We start from the raw sequence: 14145 nt of genomic DNA on the forward strand, positions 1-14145 counted from the left end.
TTTATATAAATTAATTTACTATAAATTCTTAATTTATCATAAACGTTAGGATTATAATAGAATTAAAATATATTTAATTTTTATTGTTGTATAATTAAATAGTAATTTTAATTAGAATAAATAAATACTTAAAATGTTACTATTATATAAATTCTTAATTTACTATAAATTCTTAATTTACTATAAATTCTTAATTTACCATAAATTTTTAATTTACCAGGATATAAATTCTTAATTTACTAGGATATAAATTCTTAATTTACTATAAACTCTTAATTTACAATTTATCATTTATAGTAAAATTAAATTTATCAATATTAACATTAAACAATAATTTATAATAAAATAAAATAAAATTATTTAGTTAAAAATTAATATATTTATATATATAAGTTAATAAATAGTTTTATATTTATGTTATATTTTCAAGATATATGCTTATAAAGCTTATTAACTAAAATAATATTTTATCTCAAATTAAATTTAATATAGGAGATACAATAAAATAAAAAAAATATAAAATAGTAAAAATTAATCTTAATTGGTTAAAAGGATATTCAATTAATTGCCCTCCTAATCATGTTAATATAATAAAAGAGAGAATAAATAATCAATAGGTGTATTGATTTAGGTAATAAAATTTATTTGATGAATATTTATTTAAGTTTAATATTGGTATAAATAATAAAATAAAAATTGATATAAATAATGCAATTACACCTCCGAATTTGTTTGGAATTACGCGAAGAATTGTATAAGCAAATAGAAAATATCATTCAGGTTTAATGTGTTCAGGGGTAATTATTGGATTTGCTATAATGAAATTATCTGGATCTGAAAGTAAATATGGATATTTTATAATAATAATTAAAAATATATTGATAATTAGTATGTATCCTAAAATGTCTTTAATAATAAAATAAGGATAAAAAGATGTTAGATAATATTTATTTCTTGTTCCTAGTGGGTTTGATGATCCTTTATTATGAAGAAAAAATAAATGAATAATAACTATTATTGTAATAATTAATGGTATAATAAAATGTAAAGTATAGAATCGATTTAATGTAGCATTATTAATAGAAAATCCACCTCAGATTCATTCTACAATTATTGGTCCTATATAAGGAATAGCAGATAATAAATTAGTAATTACAGTTGCTCCTCAAAATGATATTTGTCCTCATGGTAGTACATATCCTAAAAAGGCTGTTGCTATGGATATGATAAAGATTAGTACACCTATATTTCATACATTTATTTTATTAAATGAATGATAATAGATTCCTCGTCCAATGTGAATATATATAATAAAAAAAAAAAATGATGCTCCATTTATATGAATTAAGCGAATTAATCATCCAAAATTTACATTTTTTATGATATGGATAGTTCTTTCAAAAGCATATATGGTATTTGGACAATAATGTATTGTTAAAAATAATCCAGATATAATTTGGATCATAAGAAATAATCCTAAAATAGATCCAAAATTTCATCAGTAATTAATATTATTAGGGGTTGGTAATTTATTTAATGAATTTATAAATATATTTAATAAAGGGTTTAATTTTGTTAATTTAATTATTTTTGAATTTTTCATAATAATTAAATTATTAATTTTTGAGTAAATTAAAAATTTGTTAATTTATTTTTTAATTTTTCGTAGGGGTTGTAAATATATTATAGAACATGTTTTTATTGATAAATATATAATTCATAATAAGTAACATATTATTGTTGAGGTTAAAATTGCTAATGGATATAAATATACATTAAAAATTGTGTAGTTATTTGATTGAGTTATTAAATTTATTGAATAATTTTTTTGTTGACTGGTAATATATGTTATTAATATAAATAAAAAAATTAATATTAATAAATAGTTGAAATTATATTTAATTTTAATATAATTATTATTTATTAAACTTGTAAAATATAAAAATATAATTATAATTCCTCTTACTATTGAAATTATAATTATATAGCAATATATTGCTATTTGATTAAATAAATAATTTATAATTAATATTATAATTGTAAAAATAATTAATAAAATTATATAATTTAATGGTATTAATTTTTTTTTTATAATAATAATAATTATAATATTAATTAAATAGAATAATAAGATTTTAATTAAAAATTCATTAGTTGGGGTTATCATATATGATGTTGAGTATAAAAATTCAAGTATTTATTTATACTAATTATTTAATAATTAATCAAGAAATAGTTTAAGTAAAACATTAATTTTGGGAATTAAAAATATAATAATTTTATTTTTTTGAAAATTTAGTTAGAAGAAAAGTTAAAAGTATAATACTAATTTTAATTTACAAAATTAATGTTTTATTTAAACTATTTAACTAGGTTTAATTCATATTGACTTTTTTATAAGTTTTAATTTAATCATATTTTTATTAATTATTTTAATTTTATATAAGTTTGAGGAAAGATTTTTTATGTTATTAATTAGATTCGAATTTATTTTAATTTATTCAATAATAATAATAATAATTATTAATTCAAGAGAAAGAAATGATTATTTATTTATTTATTTATTAGTTATGGGGGTAAGTGATAGAGTAATTGGAATTACTTTAATAATTAGATTAATTTTTGAGAAAGGTAATCAAAGATTAAAAATTTTAAATTTAAATATATAATGAAAATTCAACAGAAGTTTGTAATAATTTATTTAGGGAATTTATTAGTGGTATTAAGAGTTTTTATGTTATTTGATTTTAATTTATTTAGTGGGTATACATTTAATTATGGTGTATTAGGAATTCATGAATATTCTTTTGTTTTAATTATAATAAGATTTTGAATTTTTGGAATTATTTTTATGTTTTTATATAGAGAGAAAATTTATAGTTGTATAAGTATTTTATTATTATTATTATTAAGATTATTAATTTATTTTTCTTCTTTAAATTTATATAATTTTTATTTAAGATTTGAAGTAGGTTTATTAATAATTTTTTATTTAATTGTAAAATGAGGAAATGGCTCTAATCGTTTAGAGGCGGCTTATTATATTATATTTTATACTTTATATTTTTCTTTGCCATTATTAATTTTTATTTTTATAATTGATGATATAATATTATTAATATCTATTGATTTATTAGAATTTATTTATGAGGATGAGTGTGATTTTATAGAATCATTATATTTATATTTTTTTATATCATTTTTTGTTAAAATTCCTTTATTTATATTTCATGGTTGGTTATTAAAGGCTCATGTTGAAGCTCCAGTTTTTGGATCAATAATTTTGGCTTCAATTTTATTGAAAATGGGGACTTATGGAATATTTCGTATATTAATTATATTTAATAGATCTTTATTGAATTTTAATAGATGAATTATTGTTTATAGCTTATTGGGTGCAATTATTTTAAGTTTAAATTGTTTACGTCAATTGGATATAAAATTATTAGTAGCTTATTCTTCAGTAGTTCATATAGGTATATTAGTTAGAAGTATATTAACATTAAATGAAGTTAGATTTAAAGGATGTTATATTATTATAATTGGCCATGGTTTATGTTCTTCTGGTTTATTTTATTTAGTTAATGTAAATTATAAAGAAACTAATAGACGATTAATATTAATTAATAAGGGTATATTAAATTATATGCCTAAAATAAGATTAATATGATTTTTATTTTGTTCTTCAAATATAGCGAGACCAATTTCATTAAATTTAGTGGGCGAGATTATAATATTAGTAGGGTTAATTATGTGGAGTAATAAATTAATTTTATTATTAATATTATTGTGTTTTTTTAGTTTTTCTTATTCTTTATATATATATTATTATATTCAACATGGTGAAATGAATTATTATTTAAGAATTAAGGGGGGTAAATTTATTGATTATTTAGTTTTAATTTTACATTGAATTCCTTTAAATTTATTGTTTTTATGATTAAATTTATTTTATTTAAATAGTTTATGTAAAATTTTGGATTGTGGTTCCAAGGAAATAATTTTTTATTTTAAATTATAAATCTTTTAGTTGTTTTTAGATTAATTATATTTTTTTTTAGTTTATTTTTATTTTTTTTGGGTTTGTTAATAGAAATATTTAAATTTATAATTTTATTTGAATGAGTAATTGATATAATTAATAGTATGAAATTTAGTTATTTATTATACTTGGATTGAATAGGATTAATATATATTAGAGTAGTTTTATTTATTTCGGGGTTTATTATAATTTATTCCGTTAATTATATAAGTAGTGATATAAATTTATTTCGTTTTATTTATTTATTATTATTATTTATTTTATCTATATGTTTAATAATTTTAAGTCCTAGATTATTAAGAATTATGTTAGGTTGAGATGGATTAGGCTTTATTTCTTATTGTTTAGTAATTTATTATCAAAATAGAAATAGAATAAATTCAGGTACATTAACAATTTTAAGTAATCGAGTAGGTGATGTAGGAATTTTAATATTAATTGGTGTTGTATCAATAAATGGTTCTTGACATTTGTTATTATATAGTATAAGTTTATTATGTTTATTTATATTAGTATTAGCTATTATTACAAAAAGAGCTCAATTACCATTTTCTTCTTGATTACCTGTTGCTATAACTGCTCCTACACCAATTTCATCTTTAGTTCATTCTTCAACATTAGTAACAGCTGGTGTTTATTTATTTATTCGTTTTAATGATTTTTTTTATATAAATGATAGTAATATTTTGTTATATTTATTTTTAATTTTTAGATTTACTATATTTATATCTGGTTTAATAGCTAATTTTGAAATAAATATTAAAAAAATTATTGCATTATCAACTTTAAGACAACTAGGATTTATAATAAGAATTTTAAGAATAGGGTATATTGAATTAGGTTTCTTTCATATATTAATTCATGCTTTTTTTAAGTCTTTAATATTTATATGTATTGGAAGATTTATTCATAGAAATATAAATTCTCAAGATTTACGTTTATTAAGAGGTTTATTTTATTTATATCCTTTGAAATCAATTGTTTTAATTTTTTCTATTTTAAATTTATGTGGGTTTCCTTTTTTATCGGGTTTTTATTCTAAAGATTTAATTTTAGAATTTTATTTAATTAATGAGGTAAGAATTATTGGAATTTTAATAATATATTTATCTACAATTTTTACTATTAGATATTCTATTCGATTAATTTTAATTTTAATTAATAAAAATAAGAATATGTTTATATATATATATTTAATAAAAATAAATTTTATATATGTATGTAAGTTTTTTTTAATATTGCTAATTATTTTTTTAGGTATAATATATGTAATTCTTGTTAATAAAGAATTTTTTTTTTTAATAGTAATTGATAAAGAATTATTGATTTATTTAACATTTATGGGTTATATATTTAATTTTTATTTAAGTAAAATTAAGTATAAAATGACTGGTATTTTTTTTATTATTAGAATATTTTATTTAAATATTTTGAATAAAATTATTTATATTGATTTAATAAAAAAAATTAATATTTTTTTATACTATGAAAAAATAATTGAAATATTAATAGGTTATAAATTAGTAAATTTTTATTTAATATATAAAATTTTAAAAAAAACTAATTCTTGAAAAAATTATTTAAATTTAGTAATTTTAATTCAATTTTATGTATTTTTAATATATATAGTAATTTTAATGACATTAATTTATTTAAATAGCTTAATTTAAAGCATAATATTGAAAATATTAATATAATTTTTAATTTTTAAATATTTATAAATAAGATTAATTAATTTTATATTGAAAATATAATGTTTTATTTAAACTATATAAAATTTGTATTATAATTTATATAGAAATATAAATGTTTATTAACATTAAAATTGGAATTAGAAGTTCTTATTAATATATTTCTTTAATTGGTTTAAAAACAATAAAATTATTAACAATAATTTACCTCAATATTTGGTTTCAATTAAGATATAAATTTATTTTGATTTTAAAATGCAATTTTAATATTATTATTTTTAATTAATATCCTATTTTATTAAATATATATATATATATATATATGAAATTTGAGTTCCTATTTTTAAGTCGAAATTAAATGTAAAATATTTTTACTTTATATATATATATATATATATATATATATATATATATATATATATATATATTTAAAAAATTCAATTAAAATAATTTGATAGTCATTCATATCAAAGTCTAATAATTAAAATTATTATAAATATAAAAAATGTAGATAATGCAATTATTGGTAAATTTTCTAGTAATTCAAAAATGGGTAAAATTAAAATTACTTCTACATCGAAAATTAAAAATAAAAGTGTTATAATAAAAAAATTAATAGAAAATGGTATATGTGAGTTAGTAATTGGGTCGAATCCACATTCAAATGGGGTTGATTTTTCACGATTTTTATTTAATTTTATTGAGGAAATAAAATTAATAGTAAAAATTAAAATAGGAAATAAAATAAATATGAATATACAAATAATTATGCATAGAATTATATATATATTTTTATTAAAAATTATTTAATTGGAAATTAATTGTATTAATTTATACTATATATATATATATATATATATATATATATATATATATATATATATATATATATATATATATATATATATATATATATATTAATATATTCATCAATAAATTATAATATATAATATTAATCAAATAATATCTACAAAATGTCAATATCATCTGGCAGCTTCAAAATGAAAATGGTGAATTATAGAAAAATGGGATTTTATTATACGAATTAGACAGGTAGTTATAAAAATAATACCAATAATTACATGTAATCCGTGGAATCCTGTTGCTATAAAAAAAATTGAACCAAAAATTCCGTCATTAAAGGTAAATGAGGCTTCTTTATATTCAATTATTTGAAGTATTGAAAAATAACACCCTAGTGTAATAGTGATTAATAGAATAATTTTGGATTTTTTTTTATTATTAATTAGAAGATGATGGGCTCAAGTAATGGTAAATCCTGATGAAACTAAAATAATTGAATTTAATAATGGAATATCATATGGGTTAAATATAATAATATTTTTGGGGGGTCAGTTATTTCCAATTTCAATATTAGGTGCGATCGCACAATGAATAAATGTTCAAAAAAAAGATAAAAAAAAAAATAGTTCAGAAATAATAAATAAAATTATTCCAAATTTTATTAATTTTAGTACTTTTAGAGTATGATATCCTTGTATAGTTCCTTCACGAATTACATCTCGTCATCATTGAGTTAAAGTTAAAGTTAAAGTAATTAAGTTAAATAAAATAATTAATACATTTGAAGAGTTAAATCAAATAATTATTCTTAATAATATATTTATAATATTAAATGATAAAATTATTGGTCATGGACTTAAAGTTACTAGGTGATAAGGATGGTTTGAAATTGTCATATTATAAAGATTCATTATAATATAAAAGTCTAAGAATTACAAATACATATGATTGAATAATTGAGACAGATATTTCTAAAATTATTAATAAATTTTGTATAATAATTATAATAAATATAGATGAAATATTTATAGATGAGCCTAGTAAAGATAGTAATAAATGACCTGCTAATATGTTAGCTGATAATCGGATTGCAAGAGTTCAGGGTCGAATTAAATTTCTAATTCTTTCAATAATAACTATAAAGATTATTAGTATAGGGGGAGTATTTAAGGGTAATAAATGTGTAAATATATGATTAGTATTTATTAATCACCCATATAATATAAATGATATTCATAATATTAATGATATAGATAGATTAATTACTATATGACTAGTAGGAGTAAAAATATATGGAAATAATCTTATTAAGTTTATATTTAAAATAAGTATTATTATAGAAATTAAAATAATTAAGTTAGGATAAAAGTATTTTTTTGATAGATTTAAGAATTCTTTAAAAATATAATTATAAGTATATATTAAAAAAATATTAAATCGTGATGGAATTATTCAATATGATCAATTTAATAAAATTAAAGGTAAAATAATTGATATTCAATTAAGTGATAAAATTTTAGTTGAGGGGTCAAAAATAGAGAATATATTATTTATCATATTTTATCTTTAATTTAATTTTTAATTTTAAAGTGATATTTTGATGGGGGGTAGATTTTAATATATTTGTATTTATTTTTAGAGGTAATAATTTTAAATTATAATAATTGATGTGTACTAACAATAAAATTGTTAAAGTTAAAAATAGGTATAATAATAGTCAATATATTGGGCTTATTTGAGGCGTTAAAGAATTTTAAATTAAATAATTATATAATTAATATTTAATATTATAGTTATTTAATTATAATAAATTTACTATCATTAGGAGTAAGTATTATTACTATAAATTGGTTTAAGAGACCATTTCTTTAATTCAGACACCTAATGGTAAAGAGTATTATAAAATAATTATTTTAAATTGACAATTTAATGTTATATAAATTAACTAATTCTTTATTTTTATTTAATATTATGGATTCAGTTAATAAAATTTCAATAATTAGTTCTTTCAATTACAATAGGTATAAATCTATGATATATACCACAAATTTCTGAACATTGTCCAAAATATAAACCAGGTCGGTAAGTAATTAAAGATATTTGATTAATTCGTCCAGGAGTAGCATCTATTTTAATTCCTAATGAAGGGACTGTTCAAGAATGAATTACATCTATGGAAGTTACTAGTAATCGAGTAGGGGTATTAAATGGGATAATTACTCGATTATCAACATCTAATAAGCGAAATTGATTAAAATTTTCAATATATTTAATTATATATGAATCAAATGATACATTTTTAAATTCTGGATATTCATATGATCAATATCATTGATGCCCAATAGATTTTAAAGTAAAATAAGTTGGATTTCATAATTCATCAATAAAATATAATGTTTTTAGAGATGGTACTGAGATAATTATTAATATAATTATAGGAGTAATAGTTCATATAATTTCAATATTATTATTTTTTAATAATTTTAAATTTAAAAATTTATTATTTAAAATAAAAATTATAATATATATAGTTAATATAATAATTATTGTTAATAGAATTATAGTAAAATTGTAAAAATAAATTAAATTATCGGCAAAGGGGGAATTTGGATCTTGAAATGATAATATATTTCATGTAGCTATTTTAATTTGGATTTTATGATTATTTAATCAGGGAATAAATTATTTTAATAAAAATTATTGAATTTTATTTATGAGGCTTAAACTCATTGCACTTTATTCTGCCATATTAAATTATTTTTTAATAATAATAGGAATTTCGTTGAATCTATGTTCTAAAGGAGGATAATTTATTAATCATTCTAAAGATGAATGGTTAAATTTGAATAAAATTAATCGTTTTAATATTAAACTTTCTAAAATAATAATAATTAATAAAATTATTCTATTAAAAGAGATAAATGATCCAATAGATGAAATTATATTTCAACAATAATAGGCATCGGGGTAATCAGAATATCGTCGTGGTATTCCTATTAATCCTAAAAAGTGTTGAGGGAAAAAAGTTATATTTACTCCAATAAATATTATAATAAATTGAAAATTTAATAAATATTTATTTAGGGTTAGACCTGTAAATACAGGGAATCAATGAATTAATCTTGCAATAATTGCGAATACCGCTCCTATTGAAAGGACATAGTGAAAATGACCAATTACGTAGTAAGTATCGTGAAGAATAATATCAATAGAAGAATTTGATAATATAATACCTGTTAGTCCTCCTATAGTAAATAAAAAGATAAATCCTAATGATCAAATAATGGATGGATTTAAATAAATTTTTGAACCACAATAAGTTGCTAGTCAACTAAATACTTTAATACCAGTTGGAATAGCAATAATTATTGTAGCTGAAGTAAAATAAGCTCGTGTGTCTACATCTAATCCTACGGTAAATATATGATGGGCTCATACAATAAATCCTAAAAATCCAATTCCTAGTATAGCATAAATTATTCTTAAGTTTCCAAAAATTTCTTTTTTTCCTCTTTCATTAAAAATAATATGAGAAATTAATCCAAATCCGGGTAAAATTAAAATATAAACTTCAGGGTGTCCAAAAAATCAAAATAAATGTTGGTATAAAATAGGGTCACCTCCACCTGATGGGTCAAAAAATGATGAATTTAAATTTCGATCTGTAAGTAATATAGTAATAGCTCCTGCTAATACAGGGAGGGATAATAAAAGTAGAATTGCAGTAATTATTACTGATCAGGGAAATAAGGGGATTTGATCAAAATTTAGTGATAAATTTTTTATTAATATAATTGAAGCAATAAAATTAATTGCTCCTATAATTGAAGAAATTCCAGCAATATGAAGAGAAAAAATAGTAAAATCTACTGAAGATCTTGGATGAAAATCTATTGAAGATAATGGAGGATAAATTGTTCATCCAGTTCCTGATCCTGTGTTAAGGATATTTCTTAATATTAAAAGTAATAAAGATGGAATTAATAATCAAAATCTTATATTATTTATACGTGGGAAAGCTATGTCAGGAGCACCAATTATTAATGGGATTAGTCAATTTCCAAATCCTCCAATTATAAAAGGTATTACTATAAAAAAAATTATAATAAAAGCATGGGATGTAACAATAGAATTATAAATTTGATCATTGTTAATTCATCCTCCTGGAGTTCTTAATTCTATACGAATAATTATTCTTAATGAAGCTCCTATAGCAGCAGCTCATATAGCAAAAATGAAATATAATATTCCAATATTTTTATGGTTAGTTGAATAAAATCATTTTTTATTTTTAATTAAGATATAATTATTATTATAAATATATTAAACTTTGAAGGTTTAAAGTTTAATTAACTTAAAATCTTAATTTAAAATTTAATATTATGCCTGAATTAAAGGAATAAATTGTAAATTTATTTATGAAATTATATTAATTTCTAATATTAACATTAAATCATAATCTATAATAAAATTTATTTACAATAAAAATTCAATTAAAACTTTATCTCCTATAATAAAATTTTAAAAAAATTTTTTTATGTAATTTAAAAAAAATATTAAATTGCAAATTTAATTTTAATAATAAAATTATTCATAAATTATAAATAATTAAAAGCAAAAGTAAAGATAGTTATAATTATAAATATATAGTAACTTAATAAGGATTTATTTATTTGATTTGATTTAAATTTATAGTTAAATTTAGCTATATAGTTATAATAAGTTATATTAGTTAAATTTATATAATTAAAACATATAATAATAGAAGTTAGAATATAAATTATTCTGTATATATATATATGGTTTTTAATTATGTTTTGTAATATGATTCATTTTATTGTAAAAGTTAAAAATGGTGGTAATTGGGCATTTATAAATATAATAATATTAAATATAAATTTATTATTATTAAAAAAATAGTTTATACTATTTTTGTGTAAGATTTTAAATTCATTTAAAATTTTTAATGTTACTCATACAGTTATTCTATAAAATGTTAAATATCAATATAATAAATAATCATTTGTGTAAGCTGCAATAAGAATGAATCTTGTGTGGAATATTGAAGAGTAGTTTAATAATAGTGGGTAATAATTAATATTAAAGGCTATTAGAGTAGGTATAATTCCTCTAATTAATAAAATAGATAAAATTATTTTATTTTCTGGGATAGATATAGAAAATAAAATTAATGGTATAATTTTAATTAATACTAAGGCTGTAAATATTATATTATATGAAATTTCTTTTATAACTAAATTTATTCAGTAATTTATTGGATAAATTCCTAATTTTAATCAAAGGCCAAGTAATAAAATTAAATTAAGGATTATTTCAAAGCAAAATATTAGTCCTATTAAAATTATAAATGATGCTAGAGTAGAAATTAAATAAAATGTTATAGCTGCTTTTTTTAAGTAATTATAATTTAATATAATAGCAAAAGTTAAAGTAGTTATTTCTAATGAAATTCATATATAAAATGGTTCTGAAATAAAAAGAAATGAAATTGAAAGGGCTAATAATATAAATAAACATAATAATGTAAATGGCCTGGAAAAAATAATATACAATTTTAAATTGAGCATACAAGTGTTAAAATATTTATCTTATTTTTAGTTTGTCTTAAATTATATTTTATTGTATCAGCATATAAAATTTTGAATTTTATGGAATTAATTTAAATTAATAAATATAATTTTAATCTTATATAATTTATATAAAAGATATAAATATCTATTTTTAGAGTATGAATCTACTAGCTTAAATTTAGCTTACTTATATTTATAAAAATGGGTTAATTAATTAAAATTATTTTATAATTTGAATAATTAGTATAAATAATACATATAAAAATAATATAAATTATACATTAATAATATAAATATAAGTATAATAAGGTAATATAATATAATTAATATAAATTATACATTAATAATATAAATATAAGTGTAATAAGGTAATATAATTAATATAAATAATATAAATAATATAAATAGATTTATTAATATATAAATAATTTAATTAATATAAATAAGTAAAATTTATTTAAATACAAATAATACAAATAGTATTAATATAAAAGTATTAATAAATAATTTAAATAATTTAAATAACACAAATAATATAAATAATTTAAATAATATAATTAATATAAATAATACAAATAATATTAATATAAATAATATTAATAATGTGAATTTTACAATTATCATATAAATATTATATGGAGGTTTTTTTTTTTTTTTTAGGATATAAATTCTTAATTTACTATAAATTCTTAATTTACTATAAATTCTTAATTTACTATAAATTCTTAATTTACTATAAATTCTTAATTTACTATAAATTCTTAATTTACTATAAATTCTTAATTTACTATAAATTCTTAATTTACTATAAATTCTTAATTTACCATCATATAAATTCTTAATTTACTATAAATTCTTAATTTATCATCATATAAATTCTTAATTTACTATAAATTCTTAATTTATTATAAATTTTAAATTTATAAATATTAACATTAAATCATAATCTATAATAAAATTTATTTTCAATAAAAATTCAATTAAAACTTTACTTCTTATAATAAAATTTTAATTAGTAATAATGATTATGAATCATATGATTTATTATATCAAAATAATCCTTTTTTCAGGCATATTACTTATATATATATATATATATATATATATATATATATATATAATGATAAATTAATAAAAATTATTATAATAAAATAATTTACTAGGATATAAATTCTTAATTTATTATAAATTCTTAATTTACTATAAATTCTTAATTTACCATCATATAAATTCTTAACTTACTATAAATTCTTAATTTACTAGGATATAAATTCTTAATTTACCATCATATAAATTTATTGTTGAATTTAATAATAGTATATAAATTTTAAGTATTAATTTATACTAATATATATATATATATATATATATATATATATATATATATATATATATATATATATATATATATATATATATAATAATAATAATAATAATAATAATAATAATAATAATAATAAATTAAAACAATTTTTAATTTACTATAAACTCTTAATTTACTATAAATTCTTAATTTACTATAAATTCTTAATTTACCATAAACGTTAGGATTATAATTTATTAGGTATTTTTAAAACAACAATATTTAAATTACTATAAATTTTTAATTTAAATGTAATATTTATATAATAAAATAATTTACTAGGATATAAATTCTTAATTTACTATAAATTCTTAATTTACTATAAATTCTTAATTTACTATAAATTCTTAATTTACCATCATATAAATTCTTAATTTACTATAAATTCTTAATTTACTAGGATATAAATTTTTAATTTATTATAAATTTTTAATTTATTAATATTAACATTAAACAATAATCTATAATAAAATTTATTTACAATAAAAATTCAATTAAAACTTTATCTTTTATAATAAAATTTTAATTAGTAATAATGATTATGAATCATATGATTTATTATATCAAAATAATCCTTTTTTCAGGCATATTATATATATATATATAATGATATATATATAATGATAAATTAATAAAAATTATTATAATAAAATA

The 14145-nt window shown here is 16.7% G+C and overlaps 4 pseudogenes; all 4 read right to left on the bottom strand.

Annotated features, from left to right (window-relative positions):
• Positions 1-455: 455 nt before the first annotated feature.
• Positions 456-2178, bottom strand: LOC143262912 (cytochrome b pseudogene; annotated as a pseudogene).
• Positions 2179-6640: 4462 nt separating this feature from the next.
• On the bottom strand, positions 6641-7322 carry LOC143262899 (cytochrome c oxidase subunit 3 pseudogene; annotated as a pseudogene).
• A 110-nt stretch (positions 7323-7432) lies between these two features.
• On the bottom strand, positions 7433-9267 carry LOC143262900 (cytochrome c oxidase subunit 2-like; annotated as a pseudogene).
• Positions 9268-9291: 24 nt separating this feature from the next.
• Positions 9292-10794, bottom strand: LOC143262913 (cytochrome c oxidase subunit 1-like; annotated as a pseudogene).
• Between the last annotated feature and the right edge of the window lie 3351 nt (positions 10795-14145).

The sequence above is a fragment of the Megalopta genalis genome, unplaced genomic scaffold (assembly GCF_051020955.1).
Source record: "Megalopta genalis isolate 19385.01 unplaced genomic scaffold, iyMegGena1_principal scaffold0237, whole genome shotgun sequence".
NCBI lineage: Eukaryota > Metazoa > Arthropoda > Insecta > Hymenoptera > Halictidae > Megalopta > Megalopta genalis.